The sequence below is a fragment of the Symphalangus syndactylus genome, chromosome 12 (assembly GCF_028878055.3).
Source record: "Symphalangus syndactylus isolate Jambi chromosome 12, NHGRI_mSymSyn1-v2.1_pri, whole genome shotgun sequence".
Classification (NCBI taxonomy): Eukaryota; Metazoa; Chordata; class Mammalia; order Primates; family Hylobatidae; genus Symphalangus; species Symphalangus syndactylus.
In genome coordinates, this window is record NC_072441.2 from 84,232,535 (window position 1) to 84,247,770 (window position 15,236).

The 15,236-nt window shown below is 45.7% G+C and overlaps 1 protein-coding gene and 1 pseudogene across 13 annotated transcripts in view; one reads left to right on the forward strand and one right to left on the reverse strand.

The window, feature by feature from the left end:
* Nucleotides 1-15,236, reverse strand: part of GON4L (gon-4 like) — a 114,530-nt gene that overhangs the window by 92,331 nt on the left and 6,963 nt on the right. The window lies entirely within an intron of this gene.
* On the forward strand, nucleotides 6,050-7,961 carry LOC134734036 (26S proteasome non-ATPase regulatory subunit 7-like; annotated as a pseudogene).

Here is a 15,236-nt window from a genome sequence, read left to right on the forward strand (position 1 = left end):
CTGAGGCAGGAGAATTGCTTGAACCCGGGAGGCGGAGGTTGCAGTGAGCCAAGATTGCACCACTGCGCACCAGTCTGGGCAACAGAATGAGACTCTGTCTCAAAAAAAAAAAAAAAGGTAGTATTAGACAAGTCAGAAAGTTCATTCAACCATATCATACATGGTCTGTGCAGGTCATAAGATTTATAAAGGAGAATTTATAAAAAGAATTGTTTATGTGATTAAGTTAGCTATAATTAAAAGTAGAATCTTTCTAAAGAATGGTCTCCTATGTTAAAGTAAGGGTTTCAAGGTACTGATTTGCTCTTAATGAAATTACAAGAAAATTTGCTTTTCAATTCTATAACTTCTTTTGAAAATTTCTCAGATTCATATCTCGTAAGTTCAATTGTTCTATCTCACTGCTTTCAGCTTTTTCTCCCCTTGAGAAAGCCTGAGACATTATTCTCTCCTTCAACCTTTTCATCAGTTCCTGTAACTTTTTCTCTTCCAGTTGTTTGTACAGTCAGATGCTGAAATATTTTAGCTTAGAGGTCTATAAAAGCAATGTTTTTCTCCAGTATAACTTGATTCAATACTCTTGGTTTTTCTTGATGTGTCTAAATTCTCAGTGTAACCAGAAAACTTTTCATGTTCACCTGCTATATTCAAAACCTTGAACATACTTTGTCTGATTAAATTCAAGTATTATTTTTCTCTTCATCAAATTTAACTTCAAGATTAGTTAAGTGGGCTTCCCATAAGGAGAGACAATTACACTGCAGAAGGATTACCACTTTGGGTAAATAAGTAACTATTGCTTACAGCAACCTGTGGTTGTGTCAATAAAATATTTTGGGCTTTTTAACATCTTTTACAAATGTCCCCAGAATCGAATCCTAGCTTGATTGTCTGGCTTGTTGCTGGGCTTTATCAAAGCTATAAAAACTAATCACTGCAAGGTTTTTATAGCCTCCTGACAGGTTGTGGACTCCAGCATCACCACTGCCAGCCCTTTAAAAAGTTCCTTATCAGGTGCTATTAACTAATCCATGTGCTTTTGAGTTACAGGGCTTTGACTCCTGGGTACAGACAGCTCATCTAGAGAAGGCACCAACTCAGCCGGGCGCGGTGGCTCACGCCTGTAATCCCAGCACTTTGGGAGGCCGAGGCGGGCGGATCACGAGGTCAGGAGATCGAGACCATCCTGGCTAATACGGTGAAACCCCGTCTCTATTAAAAATACAAAAAATTAGCCGGGCGTGTTGGCAGGCGCCTGTAGTCCCAGCTACTCGGGAGGCTGAGCCAGGAGAATGGCTTGAACCCAGGAGGTGGAGGTTGCGGTGAGCCGAGATCGCACCACTGCACTCCAGCCTGGGGGAGAGAGAAAAACTCCGTCTCAAAAAAAAAAAAAAAAAAAAGAGAGAAGGCACCAACTCTTGCCAATATCTAACACCAAACTCAAGTTAACCAAAGTCTTATCTTTAGATCTGGGCAAAAGGGGCAAAGTAAACTGCTTTAGGACAGGCGCAGTGGATCACGCCTGTAATCCCAGCACTGTGGGAGGCTGAGGTGGGCGGATCACCTGAGGTTGGGAGTTCAAGACTAGCCTGACCAACATGGAGAAACCCCGTCCCTATAAAAAATACACAAAAATTAGCTGGGCGTGGTAGTACATGCCTGTAATCCCAGCTACTCAGGAGGCTGAGGCAGGGGAATCGCTTGAACCTGGGAGGCGGAGGTTGCGGTGAGCCAAGATCACGCCATGGCACTCCAGCCTGGGCAACGAGAGTGAAACTCAGTCTCAAAAAAAAAAAAAGTAAACTGCTTTAATGAGACACAGGGACAAGCTTGTATTCATTTAATAATTTTGCCTCTATATGAATTAATAGAACTTACTCTATGCCTTGATACTAAATAATTTAAATGTTTAGGTACCTGTAAGATTCCTTTCCTGTCATTCTCAAAACTAGGGCAGGGGTTATGACTTTTTTGTTTGAAACATTGCTAATTCTTTATGTGTTGTTTTATCTACAGAATTTAAAACTATTCAATTCCTCCAGGCCCAAGGACTACTGAAGAGGTGGGCATGAGAGATTATAGGGGCTGGGTTTTGAGGGATATAATTAATTCAGACCTTCCAAATCAAGGACAGGCACACAGATACCTAAACAGCTGAACAAAATGTTTGTGTTTTGTAAACCTAATTGCTGCAAGCCAAGATTACAGTAGCTCAATGCACAGAATTTATAGATAAGTCAGTTTTATAACCTTATTTTTGGCTTCTGGTTTTAGCTCTTATATTGCTTAAAAGGGGTTTTAAGAGATAATAATGAGTGCCTGCCTACCTCCACTTCCATCTGGCCTACAATATTTAATTGGCTATAAGTCATTTGAATCTAAGTCCCTTGGCCACCCCACCAAGGGACATGATGGACCTGGGGAAGGTAGCACACCACCTCAGCATTGGTATGGAACAAAATTAAAGCTTGGCCAGCAGTATTGCCTCTGGCAGCTGGATGCAGTGGCTCACACCTGTAATCCCAGCACTTTGGGAAGCCAAGGCGGACAGATCACCTGAGGTCAGGAGTTGGAGACTAACCTGTCCAACATGGTGAAACCCCATTTCTACTAAAAATACAAAAATTAGCTGGGCGTGGTGGCAAACGCCTGTAATCTCAACTACCTGGGGGCCTGAGGCGGGAGAATCACTTGAACCTGGGAGGCAGCTGTTGCAGTGAGCTGAGATTGTGCCACTGCACTACAGCCTGAATGACAGAGCAGGACTCCGTCTCAAAAAAAAAAAAAAAAAAAAAACTTGAAAAACTAATTCAGGCCATGACAAGAAACAAGGGGTTGGACAAGCCTCACTATACCCTCCCCCCTCCCCTTTGGAACTTAAGAGGCCGGGTTCAAAAGGCACTCTAAGAATATGAAAATAAAGTATTGCCCTTTCCCACAAAGGAAAAGATAGCTTCCTGTTTAACCAGGAGACTTAGTCCTATTAAAAACTTGGGGCCGGGGTGGTGGCTCACGGCTGTAATCCCAGCACTTTGGGAGGCTGAGGTGGGTGGATTACGAGGTCAGGAGATCGAGACCTTACTGGCTAACACGGTGAAACCCCGTCTCTACTAAAAATACAAAAAATTAGCCGGGCATGGTGGCGGGCACCTGTAGTCCTAGCTACTCGGGAGGCTGAGGCAGGAGAATGGTGTGAACCCGGGAGGCGGAGCTTGCAGTGAGCCAAGATCGTGCCACTGCACTCCAGCCTGGGCGACAGAGCGAGACTCCATCTCAAAAAAAAAACAAAAAACAAAAAACTTGGAAAGGGCCGGGCCGGTGGCTCATACCCGTAATCCCAGCACTTTGGGAGGCCGAGGTGGGTGGATCACGAGGTCAGGGGATCAAGACCATCCTGGCCAACATGGTGAAACCCTGTCTCTAGTAAAATACAAAAAATTTAGCCGGGCATAGTGGCACGCGCCTGTAGTCCCAGCTACTCGGGAGGCTGAGGCAGGGGAATTGCTTGAACCTGGGAGGTGGAAGTTGCAGTGAGCCAAGATAGCACCACTGCACTCCAGCCTAGGCAACAGAGCAAGACTCCATCTCAAAAAACAAACAAACAAACAAAAAAACTTGGAAAGAAGGATCCCTTGAAGATCAATTATAATATAACCAATATGGAAGGGCACCTACTCCCCATTAGGTATTGTTGGTTTTTTTTGTTTTTTTTTTTTTTTTTTGAGACGGCGTCTCGCTCTGTCGCCCAGGCTGGAGTGCAGTGGCGCGATCTCGGCTCACTGCAAGCTCCGCCTCCCGGGTTCACGCCATTCTCCCGCCTCAGCCTCTCCGAGCAGCTGGGACTACAGGCGCCCGCCACCACACCTGGCAATTTTTTTTTGTATTTTTAGTAGCGACGGGGTTTCACCGTGGTCTCGATCTCCTGACCTCGTGATCCACCCGCCTCGGCCTCCCAAACTGCTGGGATTACAAGCGTGAGCCACCGCGCCCGGCCCCTATTAGGTATTGTTAAGCACTCCCACTGCTGTTAAACTTCGGGGAATCACTAGCTAGGTACACCTGTCCTGGATTAAACAAACCTGTTTTTTGTGAATCCCTACAGGCACAAGAGGAGGACACCATGACCTACATCTGCAAACCTCTGGAAGACTTCAAGTTGCTATTTCACAAGACAGATAAGTAGCAACCACCTCCTCCTGAGAAACACCTTACTTGTTCTTATTAAGTATAGGGACCACCCTAAAGCCCAGTGTGATACTCAGTTGTCCCTGTTCTTCTTGCTCCCTGCTCCTAATCAATCTAACTTGCTGTGGAATGGGAACAAAACTCCATAGTAAACATTTCTAGAATTATAGCATCAGGAAATAGCCTGCATGATTGCAGAATCTGTCATCAGCACCCTCAGGATAAAGAGCATCACCTTCTGGTGCACCCTGCAAACCTCACAGCCATCTCCCCAAACCTCCTAATTGGCCATCGTGTTCCTTTGGTACCTAGGCCCCTACTTGTAAAATAGCTCTCTCCCACACTTAACAGATTCACCTGACTCCTCTCCAACCCTCCTACCCCCTACTATTACCTAGACCTAGGATGTTGGGTATCTACAGCTTCAGTGTACTAATGATACTATCTTTTGCACAAATTGTTGTGACAATGACACAGAGACAGAAATTCCCCACGATGCTCTGACCCAACCCTAGTAGCCAAATTCCCAAGGCCATGGGAGGGCAAACGGGATCCCACTGGTAAACAAGGAGACTATACATGGGGCCTCCTCCAGGACCAATACATGCAAGGGAGAAACGACTGCTTAATTTGGGAAGATGGAGGTACCACCCTCTGGTGGAAAATGAGGGCTACTCAATCACCCCCATTGGAACCTGGAAAAGGTATCTCTACAGACCCAGTTTGGCAATAAAAAACAGACGGCATACCTTGCAAGGATTCAATTTGTGACCCATCTGGGCTCACCTTTAGGGGAAGAAATCCTACCCCATACCCACTCCCAACCCTGTAGGGAACCATTTATTCTTCTAGGAATAGCTTTCTATTTTGCTTATCAAAAACTTGAAACACGAGTGAACGTATTTTGGCCACCATTATCCCTTCAGGGGGTATCCATTCATAACCCCATAACACCTAGAAAAACAAGAAGTAAAAGAGCAATAGGATTAATTTTTACAGGAATTGGGGCAGCAATAGGGGTGGTGGCCCCTTGGCAGGGGCTTTGCATACCACAAGTCAACGCTAAGAAACATAACTCAGGCCCTAGAATCTCTGGCCACCAACACAAGTCAGACATTAAGAAAAATTCAGGAATCTCTGGACTCTGGCAATTGTAGCCCTGACAACAGACTAGTCTTGGATTGTTTACTGACTGAAAAAGGTAGAGTCTGCACTGTTATCAATAAGACCAGCTGCACATATATTAACAACTCTGGACAGGTTGAGGTTAACATTCAAAAGTTGTAAGAGCAAGCCACCTGGTTATATATATATAACCAGGGAACTGACCCCAGCTATATCTGGTTGACCATAAAAAACACCCTCCTGGCCAGGCACAGTGGCTCACGCCTGTAATACCAGTACTTTGGGAGGCTAAAATGGGAGGATCACTTGAGCTCAGGAGTCAAGACCAGCCCGGGCAACATAGTGAGACTGTGTCTCTATAAAAACATTTAAAAATCAGCTGGGTGTTGCTGGCACACACATGTGGTCCCAGCTACTCAGGAGGCTAAGGCAGGAGGACCACTTGAGCCTGGGAGGTTGAAGCTGCAGTGGGCCATGATCACACCACTGCATCCAGCCTGGGTGACAGAGCGAGATCCTGTCTCAAAAAACCCAAAAAATAACAACAAAAAAACACCCTCCCAAGTCTCACCTGGTTTCTACTCTTTTTAGGACCTCTAGTGGCTATCTTGTAACTATGAATCTTTGGCCCTGCCTCTTTTAGCCTCCTTGTAGTTTGTGTCTTTTAGATTGCAACAATTTCCATGTGAAGATAATGCTAGCACATGGCTTCCAACACATCCTTGTTCTGACCCCTTAGATGAGGCATCAAGAGATTTTTACTCCTCCAGTGCTAGGCAAGGCCAATGCCCATAAAACCAACAGGAAGCAGTCGCAGAAGATGGACTTCCACCCTTCTACAACCCTGTAAGATTGAAGGGGAGTATATAATCTCTGTAGGGGGAGTGTGGTAGGAGAGAAGCAGGATTTGTTTTCCAAGCACTGGCCAGAGACCCTGCTGAACAAAACAAGAACAAAACCCTGATCAAAACAGGATGCAGCAAAGAAAGCAGCCAAAACCAGTTACAACCAAGATGGCAACAACAGTGACCTTTGGTTGCTCTCACTGCTTATTATACACTAATTATAATGCATTTGCACGCTAAAAGAAAACTCCAGTGGGTCACAGGGAGCCAGGCCTGGTGGCCAGAGGCTGGACCTGGTGGTGCAGAAGGTGGTGGTCCACCCCCAGGTACTGCTCAGTGTGGTGGATCATTTCAACAGAATCAGCAAGGTTGGAAACCAGAAATGCATTCTTCATGTGCTTTTGCGGTCATAGCAAATGAAAGTACTTGATGTATCCAGCAGTTTTGCAGTCCCTTTTAATGAAGATGACAAAGATAATTGTTTTTTAGCCCACGATTATTTGGAAAACACGTACAGAATGTTTAAGAGGGTGAATGCCAGGGAAAGAATAGTTGAGTGGTACTACGTAGGGCCTAAACTACACAAGAATGACACTGCCTTCAATGAAATCATGAAAAGATACTGCTGTAACTCAGTATTGGTCACTAGTGACATGAAGCCAAAGGACTTAGGGCTGCCTACAGAAGCATATATTTCAGTAGACGTCTATGATGATGGAACTTCAGCCTTGAAAACATTTGAGCATGTGACCAGTGAAACTGGAGCAGAGGAAGCTAAGGAAATTGGAGTTAAACACTTGTTACAAGACATCAAAGACACTACAGTGGGCACTCTTTCCCAGTGTATCACAAACCAGGTCCTGGATTTGAAGGGACTGAACTCCAAGCTTCTGGGTACCAGAAGCTACCTGGAAAAAGTTGCCACAGGCAAACTGTCCACCAACCACCAATTCATCTATCAGCTGCAGGTCTTCAAGCTGCTGCCAGTCATCAGCCTATAGGAGTTTGTCAAGGCCTTTTACCTTAAGACCAATAACCAAATGGTGGCAGTGTACCATTTGGCCTCGCTGATCCATTCTGTGATCACCCTACACAACCTCAACAACAAGATTGTCAACTGGGATGTAGAGAAGAAAGACAGGAAAAAGAAACCAGCCAAGCGCGGTGGCTCACGCCTGTAATCACAACACTTTGGGAAGCTGAGGCGGGCGGATCACAAGGTCAGGAGATCGAGACCAGCCTGGCTAACACGGTGAAACCCCATCTCTACTAAAAATACAAAAAAATTAGCTGGGCGTGGTGGCGGGTGCCTGTAGTCCTAGCTACTCGGGAGGCTGAGGCAGGAGAATGGCGTGAACCCGGGAGGCAGAGCTTGCAGTGAGCTGAGATCGTGCCACTGCACACCCAAGCCTGGGTGACAGCAGAGTGAGACTCCGTCTCCAAAAAAAAAAAAAAAAAAGATAGGAAAAAGAAGAGAGCAAAAAAGAAAAGACGACAAAGAGAAAGATAAAGGAAAAAAGTGATATAAAGAGAAAAAGGAGAAAATGTAAAACATATAGATTTTTTAATTTGTAAACTAAAATCTTATAAACTAAATCAGTGTGCTACTAGGGGGTTCTTTTCCACTTTAACTGCTTGTTAAAAAGCTCTCCTGGGCCAGGCACGGTGGCTCACGCCTGTAATCCCAGTACTTTGGGAGGTCGAGGTGGGTGGATGACTTGAGGTCAGGAGTTCGAGACAGCCTGGCCAACATGGTGAAACCCCGTCTCTACTAAAAATACAAAAATTAGCTGGGCGTGGTGCACACGGCTGTAGTTCTAGCTACTCAGGAGGCTGAGGCAAAAGAATCGCTTCAACCGAGGAGGGGCCATTGAGAGTGCGCCATTGCACTACAGCCTGGGAAACGAGTGAAACTCTGCCTCAAAAAAATAAAAATAAATAAATAAAATAAAATAAAATAAAATTAACACAGGAGTTGAATTTTCCCCATCTTGAAAGACTCTTTCAGTCTGTTTCTGGTAATTTACAAAATTGCTAAATGGAATACACAAACTCCGTATGTTCTCTGCCTCATAACACCGTGAGTTCGAACCCTTCTGAACTCTGAGAATACCACAAGATTTGGACCCATAGCTCTAGCATTCTCAAGCTTGGGATCCAGGCTCCATATATTGTTTACCTTGAAAGACACAATTAAATGGATTGGTTTTAAAAAATAAAAACAGGCCAGGCGTGGTGGCTCATGCCTGTAATCCCAGCATTTTGGGAGGCTGAGGCGGGTAGATGATCACCTGAGGTCAGGAGTTCAAGACCAGCCTGGCCAACATGGCGAAAATGCATCTCAATTACAAATACAAAAAAAGCCGGGTGCGGTGACTCAAGCCTGTAATCCCAGCACTTTAAGAGGCTGAGGCGGGCAGATCACGAGGTCAGGAGTTTGAGACCAGCCTGACCAACATGGTGAAACCTTGTCTCTACTAAAAATACAAAAATTAGCCGGGCATGGTGGCGGGTACCTATAACCCCAGCTACTCAGGAGGCTGAGGCAGGAGAATCGCTTGAACCCAGGAGGTGGAGGTTGCAGTGAACCGAGATCGCGCCACTGTACTCCAGCCCGGGCAACAGAGTGAGACTCCGTCTCAAAAAAAAAAAAAAAAAAATTAGCTGGGTGTGGTGGTGCATGCCTGTAGTCCCAGGCTGGGGTAGGAGAATCTCTTGAACCCAGGAGGCGGGGGTTGCGGTGAGCCAAGATCGTGCCACTACACTCCAGCCTGGGCAACAGAGTGAGACTGTCTCAAAACAAATAATAAATAAATATATACATACATACATACAAAGAAGAAAAGTCCCACCAGTGCCATGACAGTTTACAAATGCCATGGCAACCCCTAGAAGTTACCTTACATGGTTTAAAACGGGAGGATCTCTTGGTTCTGGGAACTCCCTGCCCCTTTTCTAGAAAAATGATGAATAACCTGCCCTTATTTAGTGTAGGGTCCAGCCCCACAGGGTCGGTGGGTCTCTCCCTGTGTGCGGCGACGAGAGAGTGTAGAAATAAAGACACAAGACAAAGAGATAAAAGAAAAGGCAGCTGGGCCCGGGGGACCACTACCACCAATGCGTGGAGACCGGTAGTGGCCTCGAATGTCTGGCTGCGCTGTTATTTATTGTATACAAAGCAAAAGGGGCAGGGTAAAGAATGTGAGTCTTCTCCAATGATAGGTAAGGTCACGTGGGTCACGTGTCCACTGGACAGGGGGCCCTTCCCTGCCTGGCAGCCGAGGCAGAGAGAGAGAGAAGACAAAGAGAAAGACAGCTTACGCCATTATTTCTACATATCAGAGACTTTTAGTACTTTCACTAATTTACTACTGCTATCTAGAAGGCAGAGCCATCCACAGTGTACAGGATGGAACATGAAGGTGGACTAGGAGCATGACCACTGAAGCACAGCATCACAGGGAGACGGTTAGGCCTCTGGATAACTGCGGGAAAGCCTGACTGGTGTCAGGCCCTCCACAAGAGGTGGAGGAGCAGAGGCTTCTCTAAACTCCCCTGGGGGAAAAGGAGACTTCCTCTCCCGGTCTGCTAAGTAGCGGGTGTTGTTCCTTGACACCTTTTGCTACTGCTAGACCACGGTCCACCTGGCAATGGGCATCTTCCCAGATGCTGGCGTCACCGCTAGACCAAGGAGCCCTCTGGTGGCCCTGTCTAGGCATAACAGAAGGCTCGCACTCTTGTCTTCTGGTCACACCTCACTATGTCCCCCCTCAGCTCCTATCTCTGTATGGCCTGGTTTTTCCTAGGTTATGATTATAGAGCAGGGATTATTATAATATTGGGATAACAAGTAATTACTACCAACTAATGATTAATGATATTCATATATAATCATATCTAAAATCTATATCTGGTATGACTATTCTTGTTTTATATTTTATTATACTGGAACAGCTCATGTCCTCGGTCTCTTGCCTCGGCGCCTGGGTGGCTTGGCACCCACAATTTAGTATATAATCAAGGAATAGCTATCTATTCACAAGGGCTGCTGCTATTGCTGTGTCTATGGGGCAGCCATTTCCTGTACTCTGCTGCTCTAATAAACTTGCTTTCCTTTTTCTCTATTGGCTTGCAAATGAACCTTGCACAAAGCCAAGAACCCCCCTGGGCTGAGCCCCAATTTTGGGGTTCACCTGCATAACTCATACCCAAATCTGAACTCATATTCAAACTCTCAAATACCTTCCCCATGAAGGCATGCATCACCATCCCCTACCCCAGATATCTTACATGTCAGTCTCTGAGCAGTGTTAATCATTCCTTTGTAATGTGTCTATGGTGTACCCATTCTCCTCTACCCTTACTGCCAGCATCCTATTCTAAATCTTAAGGTTTTAAGGGGAAAGCTTCAAGGCTCTCCATAATCTAGATCTACTCTTTCTACCTGAAGCCTTAGTAGTCTCCCTCACAAACACAGCATTTCTACATGTTTGCAGAATATGCTATTCTACTTCCACTTCTTCCCTCACAATCTATCAAATCCTGTGAATCCTTCAAGCTCCAATTCCAAAAAGTGTGTTTATGGTTGTCTTCCCAATTAAGATTCTAAACTTCCTGAGGTTAGAACTATGTCTTCTGCTTCTTTTAAATGTCACAAAGATAAAGAAATTATGTTTTAAACCAAAACTCAGAACAAAGGATTTCTTTGTCATTTTCAGACCAAAAAAAAAATCTGAGAAAGTTGAACATCAAAATGTGTTTTGTAGATTACTGCAATGGTTTACTAAAACTACAGAATTATAGGTCGGGCACGGTGGCTCACGCCTGTAATCCCAGTACTTTGGGAGGCCGAGGCAGGCGGATCACCTGAAGTCAGGAGTTCGAGACCAGGCTGGCCAACCTGATGAGATCCCATCTCTACTAAGATACAAAAAATTAGCTGGGCCTGGTGATGCACACCTGTAATCCCAGCTACTCGGGAGGCTGAGGCAGGAGAATCACTTGAACCCGAGAAGCAGAGGTTGCAGTGAGCCAAAATCGTGCCACTGCCCTCCAGCCTGAACAACAGAGACTCCATCTCAAAAAAAAAAAAAAAAAAAAAAAAGAGCTGGGCGCTGTGGCTCACACTTGTAATCCCAGCACTTTGGGAGGCTAGGTGGGCGGATCATGAGGTTAGGAGTTCGAGACCAGCCTGGCCAATATGGTGAAACCCTGTCTCTATTAAAAATACTAAAATTAGCCAGATGTGGTGGTGGCCGCCTGTGATCCTAGCTCTCAGGAGGCTGAAGCAAGAGAATCACTTGAACCTGGGAGGCAGAGGTTGGAACAAGCTGAGATCACACCACTGTCCTCCAGCCTGGGCAACAGAGTAACATTCTGTCTCAAAAGAAAAAAAAACAAAATCCTCACCCCAAAGTTGGTCTCAGTCACTCAAAAGGATTTATTGAGCACCTACTAAAAGTCTACCACCAGCTTACTGGAAGGCACAGTGACTACAGAAGCCTCAGCCCCTCATCCTCCCATGTTCAGGTCTGGGGAGATCCTTCATGGCTCTTGAAAAGCTTTGAGGCCAGGTGTGGTGGCTCATGCCTGTAATCCCAGCACTTTGGGAGGCCAAGGCGGGTGTGGTCATTTGAGGTCAGAAATTCGAAACCAGCAGGGCCAGGCGCGGTGGCTCACATCTGTAATCCCAGCACTTTGGGAGGCCGAGGCAGGCAGATCACGACGTCAGGAGATCGAGACCATCCTGGCTAACATGGTGAAACCCCGTCTCTACTAAAAATACAAAAAATTAGCCAAGCGTGGTGGCAGGCGCCTGTAGTCCCAGCTACTCGGGAGGCTGAGGCAGGAAAATGGCGTGGAGGCAGGAAAATGGTGTGAGCCCAGGAGGTGAAGCTTGCAGTGAGCAGAGATTGCGCCACTGCACTCCAGCCTGGGTGACAAAGAAAGACTGAGTCTCAAAAAAAAAAAAAAAAAGTAGTTCAAAACCAGCCTGACCAACATGGTGAAACCCCGTCTCTACTAAAAATACAAAAATTAGCTGGGTGTGGTGGTGGGTGCCTGTAATCCCAGCTACTCGGGAGGCTGAGGCAGGAGAACTGCTTGAACCCACGAGGTGAAGGTTGCAGTGAGTCAAGATCATGCCACTGCACTCCAGCCTGGGCGACAGAACGAGACTCCATCTCAAAAAAAAAAAAAAAAAGAAATAAAACTTGATTCTGTCCTATGCTTTGTACGTACATCTCTCCCGACTTCCTGAATTAAGTTGTTGAACTGATTCTTATCTCCTTACTATTTTCTTTAAACCATCACAAAGGAAATGCCTTTTTTCCAGTAAAAACACCTAAATTCCAGTATCACCTTAATTTGTCCTGATCTAGTATATGCTGCTCTTACTTTAAAAAAAAAAAAAAAAAAAAAAAAGAATACAAGAGAAAAAAAGGAAAGGCATGGGGAGAATAAAGAAAAACCTTCATTTCTCCTTTCCTTATGTCTAAATAATGAGAACTCAAAAAGACTGAGACTTAAGCACTTGCCTCATTAAGTGGAAAACTATCAAAATAAGAACTTCAAAGTAATAAAAAGTATTTGTCCACATCAACTATGTGCAGGACAATGTCCTGCCTTGTTCTATTTTTTATTTATGTGATCAAAAGTCAAATCCTTGTAATTAGCAAAATGGCACAAGCTATTTACCCTTTTTTATTCTAAAAAATTGTGTAGAAGATTAGCAGTGAAACAATATATAATAAACATACAAAAACAAAACTGCTATTCCTGTCTACATTTCCAGATAAAACACAGGTGTCCCAAAAGCAATACAACAATGCAAGCTACTGTGAATGAGGTTGTAAATATAGAGCCATATGCTATGACAAGGGATGATTCCACAGGAGAGCACTTTTCCCCAAAAGAGCTTTCATCTTTGACAATGTGCTTCAGGCAGCTCATGCCAGAGAGGGCGTGACCAACACAGTATACCATCAAGATTATTGCTAAACTCCCTCATCTTGGGCACTCCATCAGTTTTCAAAACAGCACAGTCAGAAACATGAAATTCTTCAATATAAACACACACAAGACACAATAAAAAACCACATACTGAGAGTGTACCAGTAGGACAAAATAAGAACAAGTGGACTTAAAATGCGGCAAAAAGGAAAACATCTTAACAGTCAAAATGAATGAATAGGCTGGGTGCAGTGGCTCACGCCTGTAATCCTAGCACTTTGGGAGGCCGAGGTCGGTGGATCACGAGGTCAGGAGTTCGAGACTAGTGTGGCCAGCATGGTGAAACCCTGTCTCAACTAAAATACAAAAAAAAAAAAAATTAGCTGAGCGTGGCAGAGTGCGCCTGTAGTCCCAGCTACTTGGGAGGCTGAGGCAGAAGAATTGCTTGAACCTGGGAGCCAGAGGTTGCAGTGAGACAAGATCGTGCCACTGCAGTCCAGCCTGGCAACAGTGCGAGACTCCACCTCAAAAAAAAAAAAGGGCCGGGCGCGGTGGCACACGCCTGTAATCCCAGCACTTTGGGAGGCCGAGGCAGGTGGATCACAAGGTCATGAAATTGAGACTATCCTGGCTAACACGGTGAAACCCCATCTCTACTAAAAATACAAAAAATTAGCCAGGCATGGTGGCAGGCGCCTGTAGTCCCAGCTACTCAGGAGGCTGAGGCAGGAGAATGGCATGAACCCAGGAGGCGGAGCTTGCAGTGAGCCAAGACCGCGCCACTGCACTCCAGCCTGGGCGACAGAGCCAGACTCCGTCTCAAAAAAAAAAAAAAAATGACTATCACCTACCTACAGGAAAAGCTCAAATAAAACGAAAACCTTCACAATCTAGGCCGGGCGCAGTGGCTCGCGCCTGTAATCCCAGCACTTTGGGAGGCTGAGGCAGGTGGATCACCTGAGGTCAGGAGTTCAGGATGAGGCTGGCTAACCTGGTGAAACCCCATCTCCACTAAAAATACAAAAATCAGCTGAGCGTGGTGGCAGGCACCTGTAATACCAGCTACTCAGGAGGCTGAGGCAGGAGAATCACTTGAACAGGGGAGATGGAGGTTGCAGTGAGCCAAGATCACACCACTGTACTCCAGCCTGGGCGACAAAGCGAGACTCCATATCGAAAAAAAAAAATGAGTAAGAGAAGTTAGTATCTTTTCTAAAGCATAAATGTGTTCTGCTTAGCCATTTAAATGACCATCACCTACCCACAGGAAAAGTTCAAATGCCTTGGTATGAAAAACAAAACCCTTCACAACCTTAGTACAATCTACTACTCTAAAGTCATCTTGGCAGGGTGTGGTGGCTCACGCCTGTAATCCCAGCACTTTGGGAGGCCAAGGCAGGTTGATCACCTGAGGTCAGGAGTTTGAGACCAGCCTGGCCAACATGGGGAAACCTCGTCTCTAATAAAAATAAAAAAATTAGCTGGATGTGGTGGCGGGCACCTGTAATCCCAGCTACTCGCGAGGCTGAAGCAGGGGAATCACTTGAACACGGGAGGCGGAGGCTGCAGTGAGCCAAGATCACACCACTGCACTCCAGCCTGGGCAACAGAGTGAGACTCTGTCTCAAAAAAAAAAAAAAAAAAAAGAAAGAAGTCATCTCCCCCACCTCTTCCAAGCAACCATGTCACCATCCTTTTCTGCCAGCGTATCTCTGTGCACTGTTCTTGGCCTATGTGCCCATACCACTTTCTGTCAAACCGCAATTCATCTTTCAAATTGGAAGGGTCATTCACCTCAGTAGAGCCTTTCCCAGTGTCCCAGGCAGTAGTCTCCCCCTTCAAGCTGCTGCCCAATCACAAAAGACCATACACATCTCCAGACACACCAAATAAAGGATGAGAGAATGGAATGAAAGGGATACAGCGGCCGGGCGCGGTGGCTCACGCCTATAATCCCAGCACTTTGGGGGGCCAAGGCGGGCGGATCACGAGGTCAGGAGATTGAGACCATCCTGGCTAACACGGTGAAACCCCGTCTCTACTAAAAATACAAAAAAAATTCGCCGGGCATGGTGGTGGGCGCCTGTAGTCCCAGCTACTTGGGAGGCTGTGGCAGGAGAATGGCGTGAA